Source organism: Octopus bimaculoides, chromosome 10 (assembly GCF_001194135.2).
Source record: "Octopus bimaculoides isolate UCB-OBI-ISO-001 chromosome 10, ASM119413v2, whole genome shotgun sequence".
Taxonomy (NCBI): Eukaryota; Metazoa; Mollusca; class Cephalopoda; order Octopoda; family Octopodidae; genus Octopus; species Octopus bimaculoides.
Window position 1 is genome coordinate 39,179,182 of NC_068990.1, and position 9,082 is coordinate 39,188,263.

The 9,082-nt window shown below is 33.8% G+C and overlaps 1 long non-coding RNA gene across 1 annotated transcript in view; it reads right to left on the reverse strand.

Moving 5' to 3' along the window:
• Positions 1 to 796: 796 nt before the first annotated feature.
• The window catches only part of LOC128248852 (uncharacterized), a 69,385-nt gene continuing 61,099 nt past the window's right edge, over positions 797 to 9,082 (reverse strand). The window contains exons 2-3 of the long non-coding RNA XR_008264976.1: positions 8,170 to 8,242; positions 797 to 1,587 (exon numbers count right to left, since the gene is read on the reverse strand). This is a non-coding gene — a long non-coding RNA (uncharacterized LOC128248852). The remainder of the gene's footprint in view (positions 1,588 to 8,169; positions 8,243 to 9,082) is intronic.

Sequence of the window (9,082 nt, forward strand, 5' to 3'; positions counted from 1 at the left end):
GAATACGAATTTGAAACTGTTATTATTGGTGTGCTTTGTATATTATATTATAGGCCTCTTCAGATCGCGAAGAACCCAATGAGATCACGCAACGGTTGAACTTTAATGTGGTTACCAATTAGAGCTGAAAACGGAACAGTAAAAATTTCTCGCACATGCGCATCCATATATATATATATATACATACATACATACATACATATATATATATATATATATATATATATATATATATATATATGGATACATACACACATATTTATATATATACATATATTTATATATATGTGCGTGTGTGTATATGTAATGTATGTATGTACGTACGTATGTGTACGTATGCATGTATAACATAAATTTGACCGTAAATTTTATATATGAGTGCGCACTCGCGGTCACATGGATGTCTGTATCATACATTAAATTCAGAGATTCGTTACAAATGGGCAAATGTTTCGCTCAGTATTACCTTCTGGAAGCATTGTTAAATCTTGGAGTGAGCGGACCTTTGACCATCTGTAACTAATCATTTCCTTTTAATCTAATATTTTATATTATTGCCGACGTCTAACCTCGTCTCGATTCATTTAATGAAACGTTGTTTTTCGTTCGACATATCTGTTTAACTGTTGAAGTATATTCAATCTTCATTCTTCTCAACACTTTCAACTCTTTCAACATTACCACCGTAGTTAGTGTTGTTATTTATAAATGCTGTTCTCATTATAACTACTTATATTCCCTCTCATTCCTTCTTTATTTTTCTACTCCATTCCTTCTTTTCTTTTTTCCTCTTCCTTCTTCTACGGTCCAGATATGTTATTGTTTTTGTTTTATTTACGTTTCCCCCAGTAACATTTTCATTCAAATTAGTTTTTCTTTTGTATTTTTCGTGTTTTTGTTTTTGCTTTGTATGTTTTTTTTCTTTGTCAGATTATTTTTGCACTTTGTGTTATTACTATTGCTGACGACGTTTGTGTTTTTGTGAAGTAGTAGCAGTAGTAATAGTTGTAGCAGCAGCAGCAGCAGCAGCAGTAGTAGTAGTAGTAGTAGTAGTAGTAGTAGTAGTAGTAGTAGTAGTAGTAGTAGTAGCAGCAGTAGCAGCAGCAGTAGCAACAACAACAGCATCAGCATTGTATTCTTGAAAACATTTTTGCCATTTTATTTCCGTTTTGTTTTATATTTCTATTTCTACTTTTTTTGCGAAATCATGTTTTAACGTTACTATTTCTAATTCTGTTGAGGCGTTTAATATAATTATTATTATCACGAATTTTATTATCATTATCATGATTGTTTTTATTGCTGTTGTTCTTGCTGTTGATTTTTTTTTCTTCTATTGCTAATGTTATTGTTACCATATCGTCTTGTTATCATTGGCCATCGTAATAGTTGTCAAAGATTCCATCACCTACTGTTGTTGTTCTTGCTGTTATTTTCCCCTTGTTTCTTTTAATGTTGTTCTTGTCGGTGGTGTTGCTGCTTTTTGAAGCTCTTGCTGTTGATGCTGTCGTATTTGTTTTACTTCGTTTGTTTATTTTTCTTCATCGCATTGTTCTTGTTGCTGCTAGTTCCGGTAGTGGAACTTGTCTTTAAAAAGTAAAATACAGATTAAAATAAATAAACATTAACATATTTAACTGGGTGTTACCAGAATAAATGGCCAAGCTGGGAACCGGTCGAAGATGGAGGGAAGTGTGGGGCGGGGAAATTTAAACGTATCTATTACAGTATTCTTAAACAATATGCGGATCTCAGAGTTATGCCAGAGGCGAAGTCACAGATTTCTTAAAGAAACAGAAAGATATATTTGTAGCGTAATGCATCATACATGAGCGTTTAAATAAATGTTATATATACATGCACATATATATGTATACATGCCCCTCTCTCTCTCTCTCTCTCTCTCTCTATATATATATATATATATATATATATATATATAGTAAATCCCAAATAGAAAAACAAACACAAAAAAAGAACAACGTGAGGACGTGGTACATGTAAAGTATTAGCAGACGCTCAGGAAAAAAATGAAACATAGTTTAACGTTTCGAGCAAATGCTCTTCTTTGGAAACAGAGGAAAGTCCAGTAGAAAGAAACACGGAGGAACACATGTGGTTAATATGTGTGTGTGTGTGTGTGTGTGTGTGTGTGTGTGTGTGTGTGTGTGTGCGTGTGCGTGTGTGCTTGTGTGTGTGGGTGTGTGTGTGTATACATATACAGAAAGAGAGAGAGAGACGGAGAGAGAGAGACGGACAGAGAATCAAACAGAGAGAAAGAGATAGAGATAGATAGATGAATAGATAAATAGATAGATACATAAATAGAGAGATGTACATACTCATAGATATCTATATATGTATATTTATACGTACATATATGCATACATATACGTGTGTGAGTGTGTGTCTGTGGGGGGTGTTTATATATATGCGCTAACCCTCAACCTATGTATCTGTGCATATGTGCGATACAACATTTAACCTGAAAACATTGACCGATTTCCATTCTCTGTGGTGTAATACAGTATGTTGCTAATGCTTCTTTTTGCAGGCGTATGTTCCACTAACGAGGATTTATTTGTTTTGCCAGTGTAAAATCGAAGCAATTATGTGTATAACTTTAATGATCTCAGCTGAATTATTCGGGGCTTCTATTTACATTAATCATCTTGAGTTTATTAGTACCGAAGAGGTTATGTTTAAATAATCGTAGCGAATATAAAGTCTCCGTTTAGAAAAGAACGTCAAAATATTCTTATTATTGTTCTGAACAGTTAACACAATCATCTCTAAATACCAATAATCTCTAAGTACAGGGAGAAGTCAAAACTTGTCCAGACTTTCGTCAGCATTTAGCTTACATCGGCTCTCGTTTCGGGTGCACAGTATTGACAAGTCACAAAAATAACGAAATATTGATGTTTATCGCTCCTGGTCGGGACCAGATCAGGGTTATCTCGCTATTCTATGACTTACAGATGTTTAAACACGAGGCGATTTGTTACACCTGTGACCACAGCCTGTCCATTCTTCCAACACCGGCAATCGACTGGTGAATCAAGGTGATATCAGTGCTTGGTCAAGAGGATTGTTCACTTCAAATGTACCAGTAGCTCTACTGCAAATGGTACCAATAAGTGCTGTCGTGAGCACAGAAGGTTACCAGAGAATGATACAACGAAATATAACAACAGTTATACGAAATTGTACAAATGTTGATACAACAAATATGAAAATCCACGGACCTAAGTTAGTAAAATTGATTAAGGCCAAGAAAACTTTGGACGAAATGACAAGGAATATGAAATAGCAGAAGTTTCTCGAATGAAATAAAAACCTAACAATCAAGAATTATTGATATAATATAAAGCTGTATGATTAGAAAGGAGGTGAGTTGTTCGTTGTTTAGTATTCAGATTACACTATCAAATGTAATGTTTATTTTACAAATTTTTTCGAATTAACCGTGCGTTATCTTATAGCTTCAAGATCTTGATGATGTGGTCGTTTATTTTTAGATTGACATTGTAGGGTACGTGTGATGGGCCGAATTTGGCCATTTAAACCTACAACAGGTATAATATTTGGGCTAGAGGTGACCAATTTAAATGCTAAAGATATAAACAAAGAGAGAGAGAGAGAGAGAGAGAGAGAGAGAGAGAAAGAAAAGGGCGCATGGAAGGGAGAGGCAGCAGCATATCGAAGTCTGAAAAGAAGTAAACATGTGTAGATAATAGAATGAAAATCATAGGAGTTCAAGAGGCGGGAGAGAGAGAGAGCAAAGAAATTAAAGAGTGGTGAATGGTGCGGTACAGAGAAGAACAAGAGGGAGTGACGATAAAAGGGAAGAGAGAGAGAAAAAACAGAAAGAGTGGGAGCGGTTGCTAAGGAATACATAAATGTTCGTGTTAGTCTGGATATACATACATACATACATACATACATACATACATATATATGTATGTATATATATATATATATATATATATATATATATATATATGTATATATATATATATATATATATACATATATATATATATATATACACATATATATACATATATATATGTTTACATATATACATATATATATGTATATATATATATACATATATATGTATATATATGTATATATATACATACATATATGCGTAAATATATGTATACTTATGTATACATATATATATCCATATATATGTATGTATATATATATATACATACATAGGTGTGTGTGTGTATGTGTGCGTGTATTTATGTACACATATACATATGTACATATAAATAACAATAATAACAATAATTAAAATGTCATTAAATGAAAGCAATGCTGAAACATCCAGCAAGGGCGTGAGAAAATATTTGCCAGATTCTTTAACCACCTTCAAAACTGTGACATATTGTTAGTTTTCCTAACCTTTATTTCACTAATTATTGTTAAAATATCTAAATCAGAGACGGTACATCCAACACACCCATATACATCACTGCCACTATCATCACCATCACCATCAGCATCATAGATGTGTCTGCAGTATGCTATTGCTGAAATTACAACAATAACCAATGTACATCATTATCAACATCATTACCATTATAATCAGCTCTAAATGTAGTTAGGTAGGGCTAAATTTCAAGAACTCATTCTCACACCATTTCCTATAATCATGAAACTTACATCGCCTACCACTAACCTAATAAACACCGCTGCTGCTATGGTTTTAACTTTCGAATATAAAGAGCTATTTCCTCTCCTACCTGTTTCCGTTACAATAATAAATGATTAATCTATTTTTATTCGATGATCTATCAAATAGATATATGCATCCCAGTCGTAAATACTTCATCAGTTCAACGTTGTTTTGAATTAAAATTTTTGAAGCATTCGTATCAATTAGAAATAATAATGCTACTTACACTTAAGTATAATTATAGAGATCAATACATCTGGCTCTTTTTAACTGCTAAATGTAGCATTATTCTGGAAAAAGTGAAGATATTACCGAAGTATGTTCCCGATTACCAAGTTTTTTAGTTTGTGAATCTCCGTTCTTCGCCTTATTTCTATGACTACGCAGGACTGCGATTGTAATTCATTTTCAACTTGACAGAACAGATACAAATATATAATGATTTTACGTACAAGATAACATTTCCACTCATGAAATCATGAATACCGAAATATGAATGCAAATTTAAAGAATCATTGAATAAGAAATGGATCAATTACATCATTACATTTTTGGTTTTCCAATTCCACAAAATATGTTATATAAAATTCTGCAAATTACCAAATTTTCTCTACTGAAGAAGCAAATAAAACACCGGATTATGAGCAAAAGTGTTAATGTTTGCATCAATTTCAGTGATACGTTTTGTGCTCGAATATTTTTCCTGTTCATTTTGATCATGACTGAGCTGATATTTAGCAACGATGGAAAGTATTTTATCAGTAAAGCTGAAACCTAGAAACAAACAAAAAGAGTCGTCCCACCATGAAATGGGTGTCAAATATGACCTTGCATTACTTAATCGATGTAAACCAAAACCCATTAATTTACATCGTAATGAGGTCTAAATGTTGCCTAAGTCTCTAATCAGTTAATTCATCTTAAAATTAGTTTAATGATAAACAGTATGAGGAAGAATTTGCATCTTCTGCGGGGAACCGAAAACAATAAAGCAACATAGTAACTGACAAACCATCCTTCTACATAAGTTATACCATCAAAATTTATAACCTGAAAACAGTGAGAGTTTTAATTTCAGCCCTCACTAAACTCCATACAGATACGGTTTTTGCAGCAACTAAATGAATTTGTCAAGTCATCTTTATTCCTTTCGCCTATAACTTTCCCAACAGTAGACATCAACAAGTCCTTAGTATTGTGGGCATGTCTGTTGGTCTACCTCTCAACGATGTTTCAGGGATTTAAACTTAGAGAGCTAGGAGGCCAAATGTCAAGGGTAACATACATGATCAGTAAAAGTTTTGACTTCCGAGTCATGCAAGCTGTGTGAGATGGAGCAAAGTCTTACTGCAACACGTACAGCCTCCCCCAAACAAATCGGTCAGTCAAAAGCTTGATAGCCGTTTCTAGTGGGACGTCTCATTGCATCAAAGAAAGCTGCCGTATTGATCCTAAAACCTTGAGGGAAAAAGTGAGGACATATGACCTCCAAGGCGTAGAGCCATGTCTTATTCCATATGTTTACGTTTGTACCTTAGACGACATTCTCCTCATCTCAGAAAGCTCAGAACATGTCGGATTCCTAGCGGTGCTTGAATTTCTTCAATTAGCACATCGCGCGAATCACAAAGTGCTTTCGGGTTTCATCGGACATGAAATGCCCTCTTCTCATAGTATAAGATTCATACCTGTTGTCTTCGTGTATTACGCACCTAATCGCTGACATCGGCATTTGGAGATGAATGGCAATGTCCCTCGTTGACTTGTTGGTGTTCTCGTTGATGACGCACTGGACTTGCTAGACAAACTTGACTTTTCTGACGATGTCTGGGTGTCGAGAATGCTTTATCTCCTTATTTTGGGGGACTATAAAAGACACATTTCGACAAGAGGTCAGCTTTTTTTCTGGTGTTAAGTTGGACAATTAAGGTTGCACTCTCAGAATCACTGTGATTGACAGTTAAAGTAAGGTGAACGCCATACTTTTTCATCCGCCTTAGACTCGCAGCTTCCAACTAGGAGTTGAAAAAGAAGAGAAGATAGTTAGCTAAATTTAAGCAACTTATGTTCCTTAAAAGCCTTGTTCTCAAAACGCTGAAGTATCCGCTCTATAGATATTATGGTTCCTACAACTCTGTTGGTTACAACGAGAGTTCCAGTTGACCCGATCAACGGAAAAAACATGCTCATGAAATTAACGTGCGAGTGGCTGAGCACCCCATAAACACGTGTGCCCTTAACGTAATTCTCACGGTGATTCAGTGTGACAAGGCTGGTCCTTTGAAATACAGGTAATGCTCATTTTTGACAGGCGAGTAGATTAGGGCAATGTGAAATAGAGTATCTTGTTCAAGTATACAACGCGTCGCCGGGTATTGAACGCACTACCTTACAATCTTGAGCCGAATAGCCTAAACACTGAGCCACGCCCCTTCACGTATGTATTTATGCATGCATATTTGCCATCTAACCAAAATATCCCTTTAATTTATGCAGTAAAATATAAAGTATTTCTAACACAAGTACAACCCCTTTAAATTTTGTAGGAGTTTAATCGATAAAATCGAAGCCTGTACTTCACTGGTACTTTACTTTATCGATCGCGAAAGGATGAAAAGCAAAATTGACCTAAGCACATCATAATAATAGAAACAAAAATATGAAGACAAACACAAAAAAAAAATCAAGAAATAAGTTAAATTTCCCAGGCTGTTTAAAAGAAAAAAAAATAATGCATAACCAGAAACACACAAAAACATGGCATGAGTAAAATAACAAAATATATAAAAGACTGTAGACAAATTCATCAGTGGAAAAATGGAAAAACTACTACTACTACTACTACTACTAATACCACCAGCACCACCACTACCACCACCACCACAACTATTACTAGCAACACCACCATCAACACCACAACCACCACCACTAACAACAACAACAACCACAGTAATGATGATGATAATAATAATAATAATAATAATAATAATAATAATAATAATAATAATAATAATAATAATAATAATAGTAATAATAATAATAAAAGGAAGAGCAATAACAGTAACAACAAAAATAGTCATCCGTATATTTTATGTCGTTTCTTCATAAAAGAACGAACAGCATAAATCGATACAGAATCAACTGAGGATGTAACACAGTATAAATACATACATACATACATACATACATACATACATACATACATACATATATATATATATATATACTTATATATGTATATATATATATGCATATATACATTCATATATATATACATATATATATGTGTGTGTGTGTGTGTATTTATATAATAACGAAAAACAGAGAGAAACACGCGCACACACTCACGCATACACACACACGCGTGTAAGGATATGAAGGGGAAAAATAAGCGCTGTGCAATATCAAAAATACAAAATATACAAATACACAAGATTTTTGAAATATAAGCATAAACGTATAAAGCCAAGAGTTACTTGTTTTTGTTTCTGTTGGATTTTTTTTTTCTTTTGCGTGTGTGTCGGTTGACTTTGTGGCGACACCTTGAGGCTGAAAAAAAAAATTAAATTGATTTCAAATTATCTCAGTTCAAAAGAGCAATGAAATAAAATTTTCTGCTCGGAAAATACCGCTATTACAATAATAATAGCAGCAATAACAACAACAACAACAACAACGATATTAGTACGAGCAACAACAAATGAAAGATCAACAACAATAAGCATAAAATCGGCAACAACCCCACCAAGAACAACAATAAAAATAACAACTAAAATGGAGCAACACAAGACGTAAAAAATTATATACACCGCCAACAAAATATTCGATTAAAAAAGCGGGTGGATGGGAGAACAATCAAACGAAAAAAAAAAGAGGGAAAACTAAAAACTATAGCAAAAAAAATTATCAAAAAATACAAAACAAATATTCAATAATTTTTTTCCTAGAAGCCATCAAGAAAGTTGTAGTGTGTGGCAAGAATATTCCGAAACATTTGTTACATCAGCTGACAGTGTAACCAGGTCAGCTGACATTTTTCAAGGGTAACTGCCGGTTATCCTGGCTAGCAAGCGGAATTTCTTTGATGCACTTGGTTACATCTCTCTAGCTGCTTTTCAATTTAATGATCAGAAGAGGTCGATATATTGGCCATTTTGATGCCGTGTCCCTCTCACTTTACAATTTTTTTAATAATATTTTGTGATTTTTTTTCTGAAGTTTGTTTTGTCTTTTGTATTTATTTAATGATGTCCTACGTTTGGTTATTGTTGTTGTTCAGCGTAGCAGCTTTGATGACTTTGACTACTCAATTTCATCCATGTAAATGTGTATGTGAGAGTTTACGCACACATATATGAGTCCGCTATGCGTGCATAGACGTGTATATAT